The 12478-nt window shown below is 43.7% G+C and overlaps 1 protein-coding gene across 3 annotated transcripts in view; it reads left to right on the top strand.

The window, feature by feature from the left end:
- BACH2 (BACH transcriptional regulator 2) overlaps positions 1-12478 on the top strand; it is a 190011-nt gene that overhangs the window by 72718 nt on the left and 104815 nt on the right. The window lies entirely within an intron of this gene.

The raw sequence follows: 12478 nt of genomic DNA, 5'->3' as shown, positions 1-12478 counted from the left end.
GTCCAGCACTAAACTTGGCTCCTGCTTCCCTGCCCTTGCTTTAAATATACCATGTAGAGCTTCCTCCGAAAGCTCTGTCCCTGTCTGCCAGGCTTCCCTCTTTTGGCTTTTTTTTTTTTTTAATCAGTCTCTTTGTTATCTCTCTTTGCTCCCCTTGGTGCATTTTTGTTTCCCTTTATCTGGTTCCCCCGTCACCCTGTCGCCAGCAGACTGGTGGCCTGTCTCCATCACCCAAAGCTGTGCACTTTCTCCTGTGTCTTCATGCCTGGAATTTGCTGTGCCAATATTAACCCAGTGGTTGCCCATGGTTAATTTATTTGCTATAAAGGCAAATCAAGTTGAGCCCAAAGGAGATGTGCTTCCATGCAAATCACAGTTGTCTTGTACAAGCACTGCTTGCAGGAACAGTCGCTTCTGCATCATGCCCAAAACACAAGCTTTGGGGTTGTTTTTTTGCCATTGACTTGGGATTAAGAAAGATTCGTGAGATGAGCAAGGTCTTTTGTACTCTTAGTACTCTCAGGTCACCTCTACAGCCCTTGCAAGCATTGCTTGCTTTGGTCACGGCACCAAGGATTTCCCTACGTCCAGGAAGGGGCAAGGAGAACCACGTCTAGGTGTGCGCAGGGACCCTCTCCTTGCTGTGCCTGGAGCTCAGGTCCGTGGGCTGCAGCAGAGGCATCCATCCCTGTGGCACAAAGTCCTGCAGGTGCAGGGTCTGCTGTGCATGAAGTTTAACTGGGCTCCTTGCCACACCGCTTCAGGGTTTTTTAGCTAAAAGCAAGGGTTTGTCATAACCTAATATGTCCTATTTATATAGGTTTCTTTTCAACTGAGGTCTAAATTGTACTTTGTATGGTTGCTGCCATCACCTTTCTACTACTGCAAGCTGAGCAGTGTTCATGATAAATTAGGTCTGTCCTTGCACTGAGGGACTCGGAGGTTTTTTCTGGAGGGAGGTGATAATTATGTTCTACTTCAAAAAAATAATAGTTGCTCCATGGAGTGGCTTTGAGGCCACTTCTTGTATTTTTCAGTTCTTCACAAATAGAAATGAATCCGAGAATAACAGTTTCATATAGATATAAAAGTTCCATTATTGCTGTTTTCCTTGTGAGAGAGCATTGCTCTCTGTCTTGGTTGGTGTTTAAAGCTGCAGTGAGACCCCTGAATTGCCAGCAACTCTGTATCATTCATGTCGCCACCGATAGGGAAGAAGAATAGCTTTTAGAAAAACTATTTTTGTTACAGATGTGTAGACATGAATTTATAGCTTCAATCATGCTTCCAAGAGAGCGTCTGTGAAAGCGAGATAGTTAGAAAGCTAGATAAAAGAGCTGGCAGGAGGAGTAAAACGTCAGGGGAGACGGCAGGAGGGGGTACCACCTGAAAACATTCATCGGGAGAAGCAAAGCTGGGGGAGCTATGCAGCCATTAAACCTCACCAGTCCCTGACCAACTACTAGCTTCTTGCTCGTTTAATTTTTTATTTTGATTCGGCATTGCCTGATGTATTTATTCCCACCCTTGTTTACAACAGCCATTTTTTATAAGGCTCGGAAGTGAGCGAGCGCTTTTTCCAGCTCCCTGCTCTCCCTGCCTGCTGGAACATCTGTACGCACACACTTTCCCTGTCTAAAGATAGTCTGAGCTAGCGTGCCCAAAATACAGCTTCAGGCTTTGGTTTGTTGTTGTCTTAGTAAGCATAAAAATATGTTCTAATATTATGTCATTCCTGTTATGTGTTTCAGCAGCTGAACTCTATCTGTGTCCAGTTTGTCAGGAGCGGCTTTGCTTTCTGGGATTTGTTTTTCCATAGCCCGAGTCCTGAGTCGCTTAGGTTGACCTGAGCCTGTTTATTGCACTCTTTCCATGAGGATGATCGTTCTTGCCCAGTGGGATAATTCAGGCAGGGTTTTCTGCGGGAATGACATGACCTCCCTTGACTGCCCTCACACTTTGCCAGCAGTGCTATTTTAACAGCATCCCTGTCCCTGCAGGCCTTGCTGTGGTTGAGGAAAAAAAAAATCCCTCCCTTCTTTCTCCACTGCCATCTCTATGTCAGATATTCGTACTTTTGCTTCCCAAATTTCCTGACTTGACCTCTCACCCTCCCTCCATCTAACACAGATGCAGTACGCTAATCCCTTCTGCAGATATATATATATATATATATGTTCCTGTAGTGTGCATTGGAAAAATTGAATTTGCTTATTGCAGACTTTTCCTTATTTTTATTTATATTTCATTATATTTAATTTAATACATTGTAACCTGTGCTGCATGGTCATGAGGCTTCATCTTGCCCTCCCATCATGCATTCGCAGGTAGGAAACTGGGATGGGAGCTTTGTGCAGCCTAGGGATCCAGGGAAAGGAATTTCTGGTGAACAGCAAGTTGTGCTCCAGCCAGAGTTCTGGGTCAGCTGGTGTTCAGAAAGCTGAAACATGGGCAAATGTTTCAGGGGAGGGTGGTGGCAAAGGTAAAGAGAGGCACAGAAGTGACCAGGATCAGCAGATGCTAGATGTTCACGTGTTCATAAATGGATGTAATGGTCCACGTATTTGTGTGGAGATGTTCATTTTTGCTGAAAAATGAAGAAATACACTAGGCACTTTTATACACAAAGCAAAAAAAAGTGACATGATCACGCATGGTTGTAAAAGCTTTTATACTGCCCTAAGTTTGGAAAAGTTGAGTGACGAAGTTCATGAGTTATGTGGGTCATTTCAAGGGAGTGCCTATAAAAAAGGACTTTGCAGCTCATTATTGGGTATTCTCTGTCTAAGGCTTGTTTTTTTATAAAGGGAACTGCTTAAAACTTTGAAGATTCTGATTTTTGTTGGTGATATTCTTTATCTATCCTTGGAGCTGCAAAGGCAGGCTCTCCTCGCTGCAGGAGCCCAGCATGCTTGGTCTGAAGGAAGGTGGAGGCATCAGAGCTTCCCTTGCAGAGGAGGCAGGTGTCCCATCACTGCTGCTGGCCAGCTGGAGCCAGGAGAAGGAGGCAAGAAACCATGCAGCTGGCATCCTGGTTACGACTCTTAGTGGCTGCCAAAATCAGTTTAAAATAGCTTTTAGTCAGAGAGCAATATTACAGATTTGTATTTGAGCTATTTGAACTTCACAAGAGTTGGAAACCAAAATGCCAAACAGTGCAGCTTGCTGGTTTTTTGATGCAGACTTTCACGTTGCGAAGTTTTTGTCACATAAATTTCTGTTTCGAGCTCTGGGCCACAAGGCGTTTGCTGTAAAGCATGCCGTTGTTCCAGGACTGAGTATTTGCCCTTCTTTGGTGTTTGGGTTATCATCCCTTATGTTGCAGTGATGCCCAGAGGCCGAGTAGGTCAAGGCCTGTCTGCACTATGTGCTGGGTGAATGCATGGTGGCAGCCTCGGCCCACGGAGCTGGCAGGCCTATCCACTGGACTCAGTGGCCACCAGCCACTCAGGAGGGTCCACTGCTGGGCCAGAGCTTACCAGGGATGGATAAAGTGGATGGATTATCCAGGGATGGATAATTCAGGAGAGGCAGCTGAATGTGTGTTGTAAATGCAGTTTACAGTTAGGACATTAGTGCTACCTTCTTCGCCTGAATCAGCAGATACAAATGCACAGCTCGTTGTGTCGGTGACAATCATACAGTGCAAAGTCCTGGCCTACTATTTGGTCTCTGCCAACACCAGTTCCAGTAGAACCAGTAAGAAAACAAACTGCCAGAAACAGAAATACCAATTAGAGACACGTATTTTCTCCTTCCCGATGGGGAATCCCGCTGCCCTGTCCTTCCTCATGCTCTGTGCGCAGCAGCCCTGCGTGAAGGACTGGGAATGGTGCCCATGGATTTGAGGGAGAGGTTGAGCTGTAACAGTGTAGCACTGGGAAATTTTCCCGTGTTTATAGTATGCCTTAGCCTGAGGCATGTGCAGGTTGGAAAAGAAAATAGGAAAGTTGGAAAGAATATACAAGAAAACAACTGAAAATTCTCGAACATGTTTCAAAGCCAATTGAGTGCTATTTGTACGTTGGAGGGTGTGAGATGGTTTCCATGGGATGTAGTCTCAGCCATCAGCATGGTTCAGTTGTGCCTTTGCCCCTTAGAACTGGTCTGCAGCCTTTGGGAATTAGGGCAGGTGAAGTCCCATGCCCCACCTTCCCTCGGCAGGCAGCATATATGCTGTATGCAGCACCAGTGTGGGCACCAGCTGAAGGCAAACTTCGTTATGTCTGACAGTGCCTTTTTAGCTGAAGTACTGCCACGATTGACATGACAGCAATGAATCCCGAAATTGGTTGATTGCTGAGAGAGACTTTAAAGTGTGAAGACAGACGTGAGGGATAAAAAGAATTAAATGCTTAATTAACAGGTTTATGCGTCCTATTTCTTGGAGCATGACTATTTTTCCTCCTGTTTTGTTTGCTTTAAGGTGCCATATGTTCCACTTGAAGCTGTATAGAAATTTGGTACAGAAACCCACACGTCAGGGTTAAGAGGGTTCTGAATTAGATGATCTACTAGTTAAATATTGGACCTTTTGAAGAGGAAAATGTTTTTGGCTACCAACATAAAGGGGTTATTTGGCCGATATTCTGTATCCTAATGACAGCCATGCAATTACACTTGCTGCTAAGATACTAGAATGAACCTGTTGCCTTAGCTTCGATGTCTCATGGCAGAAGTTTTCATGGATTCCTGATAACACTTTTCATTAGAATTCTAGTTACGAACATCAACATTTCTTTGGTGTCTCCTTCTGTTAGTTCCTTGCTTCCCACATGCTGTTTTGTGTGAAGGTCTTTGTGAGTTGCTTAAGGGAGTAAAATCCTTCATGGTAATGGAGATACTAACATGTGTGACAGTTCTTATCCACCCAAAAATGGCAGCAATTGACTTGTAGCTTTTCATATAAACTGATTTTTCACTCAGAAAAGTTTTCACTTAGAGAGGGTAGCTATTAATTACTTATCTATCCATGTTTCAATATGCCACCCTCTCGTTAAATAGCTCCCTTGTCTCTTTCCTTCTGAAACTATAAAGCGCTCTTCTCTGCAGAACAAGCTCGATGACATCTTGACACTTCCCTAATGTTTTGAAATCTTAGTGGGTTTGAGTGAATTATTGGATTTATTTGAACTTCAGATTCAGGGCTTGTAAATATGCACAGATGAAAGCTGAAAAGGTTGACAAAAACTCACTTGCAGTTGCAAGTGCTAGGTTTGGCATAGTTATCTTTGGCAACATGAGCCTCATCAAGTCCAGGAACTCGAGTGATCATAAATCTGTTGTGGTACCAGTAGCTGTCTTTTATTACGGTAGTTAGTACTACCTCCACTATTGTTAGATTGGACCCTGGGGAAATGTAAAGGAAAGTGCAAGTCTCACCCACAGTGTTTTGGTACTAAGCAAGCCAAGCACTTGGAGAAGATCTTTATCTTCACTTTGCAGATGGAGGGTGAGGTGAATGTGTGAGACCAAGTTGCTGAAGAGTTCTGATGTGAGTGTTAGTTGGTGGGTTCTCATCTTCCAAATGTTAGTCTGGAGCTTTAATGCGGAATGGCTCCGCTTTCACGGATTGGTACACTGATTTTCTCTTTCCAAACAATGGTGCTGCCACCGGCAAGAAACCTGGAAAGGTGAGTCCACCCAATCAGTGAAGCTTTCAGTTACGACATTGCTAAGGATGATTTCAAGAGCTGATTTCTGACATTTTGATGGTCCAGTGATTTGGAAGATCTGTGAAACCCCCAACCATGGTTTTATTTGAGTGAAAGGATTTGTGTAGTGACATTAGAGCTATGTGCATGTAGCCGTTTAGCAAAGAGAGCAAGTAGGTGGCACCTCTTTTGCTACTGCTTCTGCCACTTCACTTTCCAAGTGGAATGCTTTAGTTCGAGTGGTCCTACTGTACCACCATCTCCTGGTGAGCACAGATGTTTGTTAACTGTCTCTGTGGAGGGGATGATCGGATCGATAGGTGTTTAGTTTATGAGTTTCACCTACTCATCTTGTTTTCTGTTAATAACTTTGTATTTTAATCCTATAAATACATTGTGCCGTGCATCTGTCTATTTGGGGAGCTAATCCCGTGGTGGTAAGCATCTATTTCAGGAGCAGCCTAGACAAAGCACAGCATGTTCAAGTGCTAGCCTTTGTTATTGTCTGTAGTGGGTTATATCGCTGGTATTGGTGTAATGTAGGAGTTCAAAAAGGAAAGATGTTATTTGCGGCATCAACTCATTAAAAACATTCTGCACAGATTTTTCCAAAAGAATAAGCAGACCGAGCACAGTGGGCCCCGTGCCAGGGTATGTAATAGCCTTGCACAGCATCAGTTGGAGCTCCAAGTTGGATAAAAGGCAGCTTTTTATGGGTTTGTTGAGTATTCCTTTAAAAAAAAAAAGAAAGATTTGTGTACAGAAGTAGCAAATTAACTCAGTTCTATCAGAAAGTAGGTCAGTGACTGACCTCCTGATAGCATGAGGCAGCAGTTTCTAGCAGAAGTGACAGCTCAGCAGCGTGAACCCTCCGTGTCTCCAGGAAACTTGTTTTGACAAATGTAAACACATTATATCCTGTATTCCTCTTACTTGTTTATTTTTTTGCTGCTGCATTAGAAACCACAAACTGTCACTCTCCATCCCCTTTCTTCACCCCTTCTGGTCCCCAAAGGGAAATGCCTTGTAACGTAGCTAATAATTTTTGCAAGGCTGTGTAATGGGTAAGGCGTTCCAGCAGGGTTGGGGTTTTTTTTTTTGGACAGCCGAAGTTGAGCACTGTAAACCAGACTTGACTAAAATCCAAACCAAAGTCTTTCCAATGGTGAGGGAAGTCACTGGGAAGACAGGAACTGGATTAATTTAGGATTCCTGTGCTCTGGTCTTTCTTTGCTTTGTGCTGAAGGAAATTTTTGCATGGACACATGTGCCTCTTCAACATTTGTATATCTAACGTTAGCGTCCACGTTGCTGAACAGACAGCACTTTGAACACATCCTCATCGTGGCCCAGCAACTCCTGAAGCTGGGATGCTTTTGTAATTTTGGGAGAAGTATCAAGGAGTTGATAAAGGGGATGGTGGCTTCTTGAACGCCCTATGAAGAAAAATTGCCTCAGAGGACATGGGGAGTATGTTCATCTTTTCGTTGAGTTGTCTTTATCAGCAGGTCTAAAAGATGGATCCTGCACTACTAGTTAACTACATTGACCGGTACCTTTCCTGCAGTGATTTCTCCTGTGGAAATCACTGTGGATCAAATAGTCAAGCAACATTTCCAGCTGCAGTGCTGTAGATGAGACCAACCTCTGAAAAACTCTCGAGCTGTTTCTTTCTCCTGACTTGTAACCAGGTTGCACACACAAGGTAACGCCACATGGAGTAGACAGGAGGATTTCAGACTGCACTAACCAGAGTGGTCCCATGCAAACATTTTTGCTAAAGATCTCGTAAAACTTGACATGATTTTCTTTGTTGCCTAGTTACATTTCTGACCTGAGGTGGCTCAGAAACATCCAGAGAATCCTACAGTCATTCATACAAATGCTGTACAAAGAGTGATTTTTGCCATGTGATAGATAAACCTCCAGAGCCCTTCAGCTGCGTGTTGCCATTTAACTGAATTTTTAAGTTGATTTGTTTGGAAGCATTGCACTACAGTAAAAGTTGGATGACATTGTCTCAGCCAGAAGTATAGATTTGATTTGGGAGAATGGGAATATCTTTGTCAGAAACAAAATGCCTCTAGCTTTGGTAACGGTTTGATCTGAATAGACACAAGTCAAGGAAGAAATCAGATGAGTTTATTTAACAAAACTGGCTATGAGAAGCTGGGGAAGAAGAAAGTCCTCTTTCAATGAATTATGTGTTTCTGTGCTAATGCCATAGGTAATACTGGCATTGATCAGTACACACCATGCAATAGATGTAACGCTAAGAAAGTAATGAAAAATGTATTAGTGTATAAAGTTTAAAAAAAATGATGAAGCAAAGGAGAGGGATGCCCATGTGCATGTGTGTAAATACCCTTGTGTGCAGGGGGCAGGCAGTTCCCAGTCTGCCTCCTGAGGGGTCCTTGCCCTTCCTTTTTGATGGAGCAGCAAAGGGGGAACATGGATGCTGGCTTGCAAGCGATTAAACCCTTCATAGGGCCACCAAGTTTCTTATCCTTGAAAGGGCTGGAAGCACAACGTGTGCTCCAGAGAGGCACGGACAAAATGCCTTTTCACACCATTTTGTGCTTACAGAGATACCGCTTCCCAGTGCTCCCTCTCCTGTGCTGAGGACAGAGAGTCAGGAAGGGAACATCTTCTTTAGGGCATGGGCTTTGCTGAGCAAAGCTTGCTGTGCAAAGCTGGGGCCAGTTGAGATCCTTTCAGTTCAAGGCAATTTGAGCTTCTCAGTCCCTTCTTAAGGTCTGAGAACTGGAACCACTTTTGAAGAACTCCTCACTGACCGGAAAGCTGCAAAGGTTTCCCCCCCCCAAATGCTCGCAGGAGGTCCTGCCAGACTGCCCAGATGAGCTCCTTCCCAGTTTGCTGGTGGGCGGCAGACCTCAGTGTAACAGCTATGACGCGGTGACCTTTGCAGCAACGTGAAGACAAGCATAGAGCAGAGGCAGGAAAATTGCCCACGGTGGTATTAGTCACTGGTGCCGCTTGCCTTGGGAGAGGAGAGGCCCTCTTAAGACCCAGCAGCTCTGAAGCCTTTGGGTTAGCAACCTGTCCTCGCTGATTGGAAGAGTGGTGCCCAGGGAATAAGGCTGCAATCCTCCCTTTTGTTTTTTAAGTTTCCAGCCAGGGGAGTTTGTCTCATGCAGTCAGCATCCCATGCCCAGTGCATATTCAGTATATATATTCAGTATGTGTAGATTTACTCCTCCAGTTACATGTGTGCATCATCAAGAGAGCGGGACAGCTTAATGTATTCCCTTTTGCTTTTCTTGGTGAGGGCTTACTGGGGCAAATGTCGTCTTTATGGCTTTCTTCTAATGCCCTGCAAGTAGCAACGGGAGGGAGTGCAGCTGCGGGATCGGACAAGACTCTGCCATCCTTTCTGTGCAGAAACCTGAAAGGCAGAGCAGGGAGGTGTGGTGCAAGGAGGCCACAGGAGATCCTCAGCCTGCATTTCCCTGATGTTGAACCTTCTTATGGTGGCCCTGCGTTGGTCAGAGCAGGCACAAGCTCCCAAAAGGGACTTGGCAAGAAGGACCCTTCTGCTTGTGAGTGATTTGTTCACAATCGCAAGTTGGGTCCATCAGGAAAAAACTTGTCACAAGTAAATAGGTACTTTTTCTCAAAAAAAATTTAAAATGCCCAGAAAACCTCAAGTCTTACTTTCTTCCTAATAGTATTCTTCACTGGGTTGGTGGGGATGTCTTGGGCTTTTTCCATCCCAATGTAAGAACTCAGGGAGTTCATGTTCTTTGTGTTTCCTTCTGTACAGCAAAGAAGTAAAACTGCACAGGAGAGATTATATTTGGGCAGTTGAGATAACTTACAGTAAAATATTTTACTGGTTTTCCACCAAGGTGGAGGAAAATTAGTGTTACCTTCTGGGTAGTTGCACAACTGAAGTTTTTGACTTGAGTTGAATCCTCTTTATTTCAACCTCATTGACTCTTGGGCTGGATCCAGTGAAACAATGCATTTCATATAATTTACTGAAAATATTTATAAATTTTTGTTACTTTGGGTGAGGGAGGTAGGAGTTGCCACTTGAGTGCTTTTCTAAATGTACAGCAATCTAAGCTAATTAAGCATGGATGATGTCATTGCAGTCAACAGCACAATGTAATGTCTCTCCTGTCTATAATGACCCAAGAATTCTTTGCTTCCATTATATCTGTCAGAGAGTAATATATGTCATTTGTCAGAGTAGCATCTCAGATAATGAAGAAATTCTGTACAGGGTGTGTGAGGTGTGAGCAAGTTAAGAGTCTGTATGAAATTTCATCCCCCTTTAATGTTTTGCAGGAGCTCTTTTTGGTTGATATTATATGTTTTGAGTTTTTTAGAGAAATTGCATGGATCACTCTTGCACCGATGCAGGCATCGGGCAGGTGGGTCGGTTCTGCAAAGGTACAACATTGCCTCTCCTCAGAACTTAGGAACCACTCGAAGCATCTCTTCTTTGTACAAGTGTTAGGGGGAAAAAAAAGAAAATTAATTCCTTTTATTGCCAAGTTAATTTCCTGAATGAATTTCCTCTGCATTCTTGCACAGTGTGTGCTCTGAGAGGTGATGGAGCTTAGGGAGAGGTATTGGAGCACTGGAAGTCCAGGTCACTGGTGCACAACATAAAGTGGTGGCTTTTAAGCGTTCATCGTGAAGCCTATTTGGCACACACTGAGAGTGCTCAGTACTGTGCTCTGCTGCTCTGGACCATTACTAGCATTTTGATTTTTGCCTGGGGTCAGGCCCAGCCTGACTCCCTTTCTTTCCTGCATTGACAGTCTTCCTGTCCTGACCATCAGCAACACTGGAGGTAGAACCAACTGACGGCTTGGCTGGGTTGCTGGATGGCAGTCCCTACCTTACATGGATGTCTCTGCAGAAGAGCAGAGGAACTTAGTACTCAGAAGACAAAAAAAAATGAGGATAACTTGAAGTTGTTGACACCTCGACCAAATGGGTGTGTTGGCTATCTCCTGTCGGTTTGGTTCTCTCCATCCTTGCCCCTGTTTCTTTATCTTGATTTAGGCTAGCATTGCCACCGAAACACTACTGGTTTCTGCTGAGACTACCTTTGTGTCAGTTACTGATTCTGGGGTGTAAACTAGGCAGATTATTTATCCTATTCTGAGGAAGAGGAGGAGGAGTTAGAATTTAAGAGCTGCCACTCATGGGCACGAGTCCCGAGTAACGCATACTATCTTAAGTACACGGAAATTGATTTGGACCTTGTCTCATGAATGCCGCTGCTTTTTTTCTCCATACAAAGCTATACAGAAAAATCAAGAAATAAATGCATTTGCTTAAGATAGCATTGTGTGACAGCTGAGAACAATTAAAACTCTTACTTGTAGCTGTATTTTTTTTCTTCCCTTCCTTTCTGCAGCAGGAGGGTGGTATCTACAGCTCTGACTAGCTGTTACAGGGTATTTGTCACCGGTCTGATCTTACCTAGAACAAGTATCGTGCAAGGTTATTTCTTTTACAATCTTTTCTCCTAGTTGTGTGCAAAGCACAGATCTTGGTAGATGGGAAAGCATTCTTTTTTTTTTTTTTTTCTTAGTAGAGTCTTTTTGGCAATAAACACATGCCTAACTGTAAGAGAAAAAACTTTCACAACCAAGCTTGTTTTGTGAAGCCCAAACATTTGTGAAGCTTACAAACCCTCAAACTTTGCATAATGTGCCCATCCCTGGTCTCAAACATGAGGTGGCAGAAGAGGGAAGTGTTACTTTTTTTAACCAACAACTTATGACTGTGTCAACACATGACAATTTGTCAAAGCTTTCTGTAGCGGTGCTGTAAATTAATTTTTAGCATCGGTTGTGAGTGGTAAACACTTTGTGCGGTGTGAACAGCCCTTAGTACAGTGTGAGTTGTCAGCAGCTTGTGAGCTACCCTAAAAGAAAAAAACAACAGAGAAGGGAAGGATGAAAGCTCATTTACTAGTACAAAATGGATCTGAGTCTGCAAAAATTCAACATGTGGTGGTCTTTTTTTTCTCTTCCATACCGGTCAGCTCAAGCTTGAAAATTTGTTTTTTTTCCATTAATAATAATCACCTGCAAAGTTGGGTGATCACGACTCTTCAGCCGTTGCACCAAGTAGTGCCTGAGAGCAAACAGGTTTCTCAGGCTCGCGGCAATGTGAAGTAGAGCCCCCTCTTTACTCTTGGATTTTGCCTTTGCTTGCTTGCTTTAAAAGCAGAATGTGTCCTGCAAATGTGAGCCTACACCTCTGTCGACAAGTCTTGCAGAAACAACAAAAAAAAATGCCTAGAAAAACAAGATGGCAGCCCAAAGAGAAGTGATGGGGGCTGAGTGCTCTCTCTTCCTCGCCTGTGCCCTTGCTTCTTCTCCGTACCTATCCCAGCTGCTGTGGTGGAGCTGGCAGTGATGGTTCATACAATAGGAGTTGATGTGATAGAACAAAATTATTTGGTACAAAAAGCTGGGGAATATGTATTGTAGAAAACAACTTTTCAGATACAAACCTATTTTAACCTGTCACTTCAGCAGAACAAGCAGTAATAACCTCCCAACCTAACAATGACTGTTAAGTTGAACATTAATTCCGTCAGTCACTGAATTGCTAACATGTCTACAACTCAGAAGTGAACACCCACTCAAGAGAGAGAAAAAAGAAGTTGGTGCCTGGAATTCCTGGCCTTGCTGAAGTCACCTACATTTTTTGGCGCTAACGCCAGTATTTTGTCTTGGGTTTCCTGCAAATGCTTTAAGTAGAACTAGATGAGAAAAACAGCTGTGCGCGTTTGTTCACTGCTTTGAGACGCTCAGCATGGGGCTTTTTTC

This window comes from Chlamydotis macqueenii, chromosome 3 (genome assembly GCF_036417535.1).
Source record: "Chlamydotis macqueenii isolate bChlMac1 chromosome 3, bChlMac1.mat, whole genome shotgun sequence".
Lineage (NCBI taxonomy): Eukaryota > Metazoa > Chordata > Aves > Otidiformes > Otididae > Chlamydotis > Chlamydotis macqueenii.
Note: the sequence above shows the minus strand (reverse complement) of the source record. Positions and strands in the feature narration are given on the sequence as shown.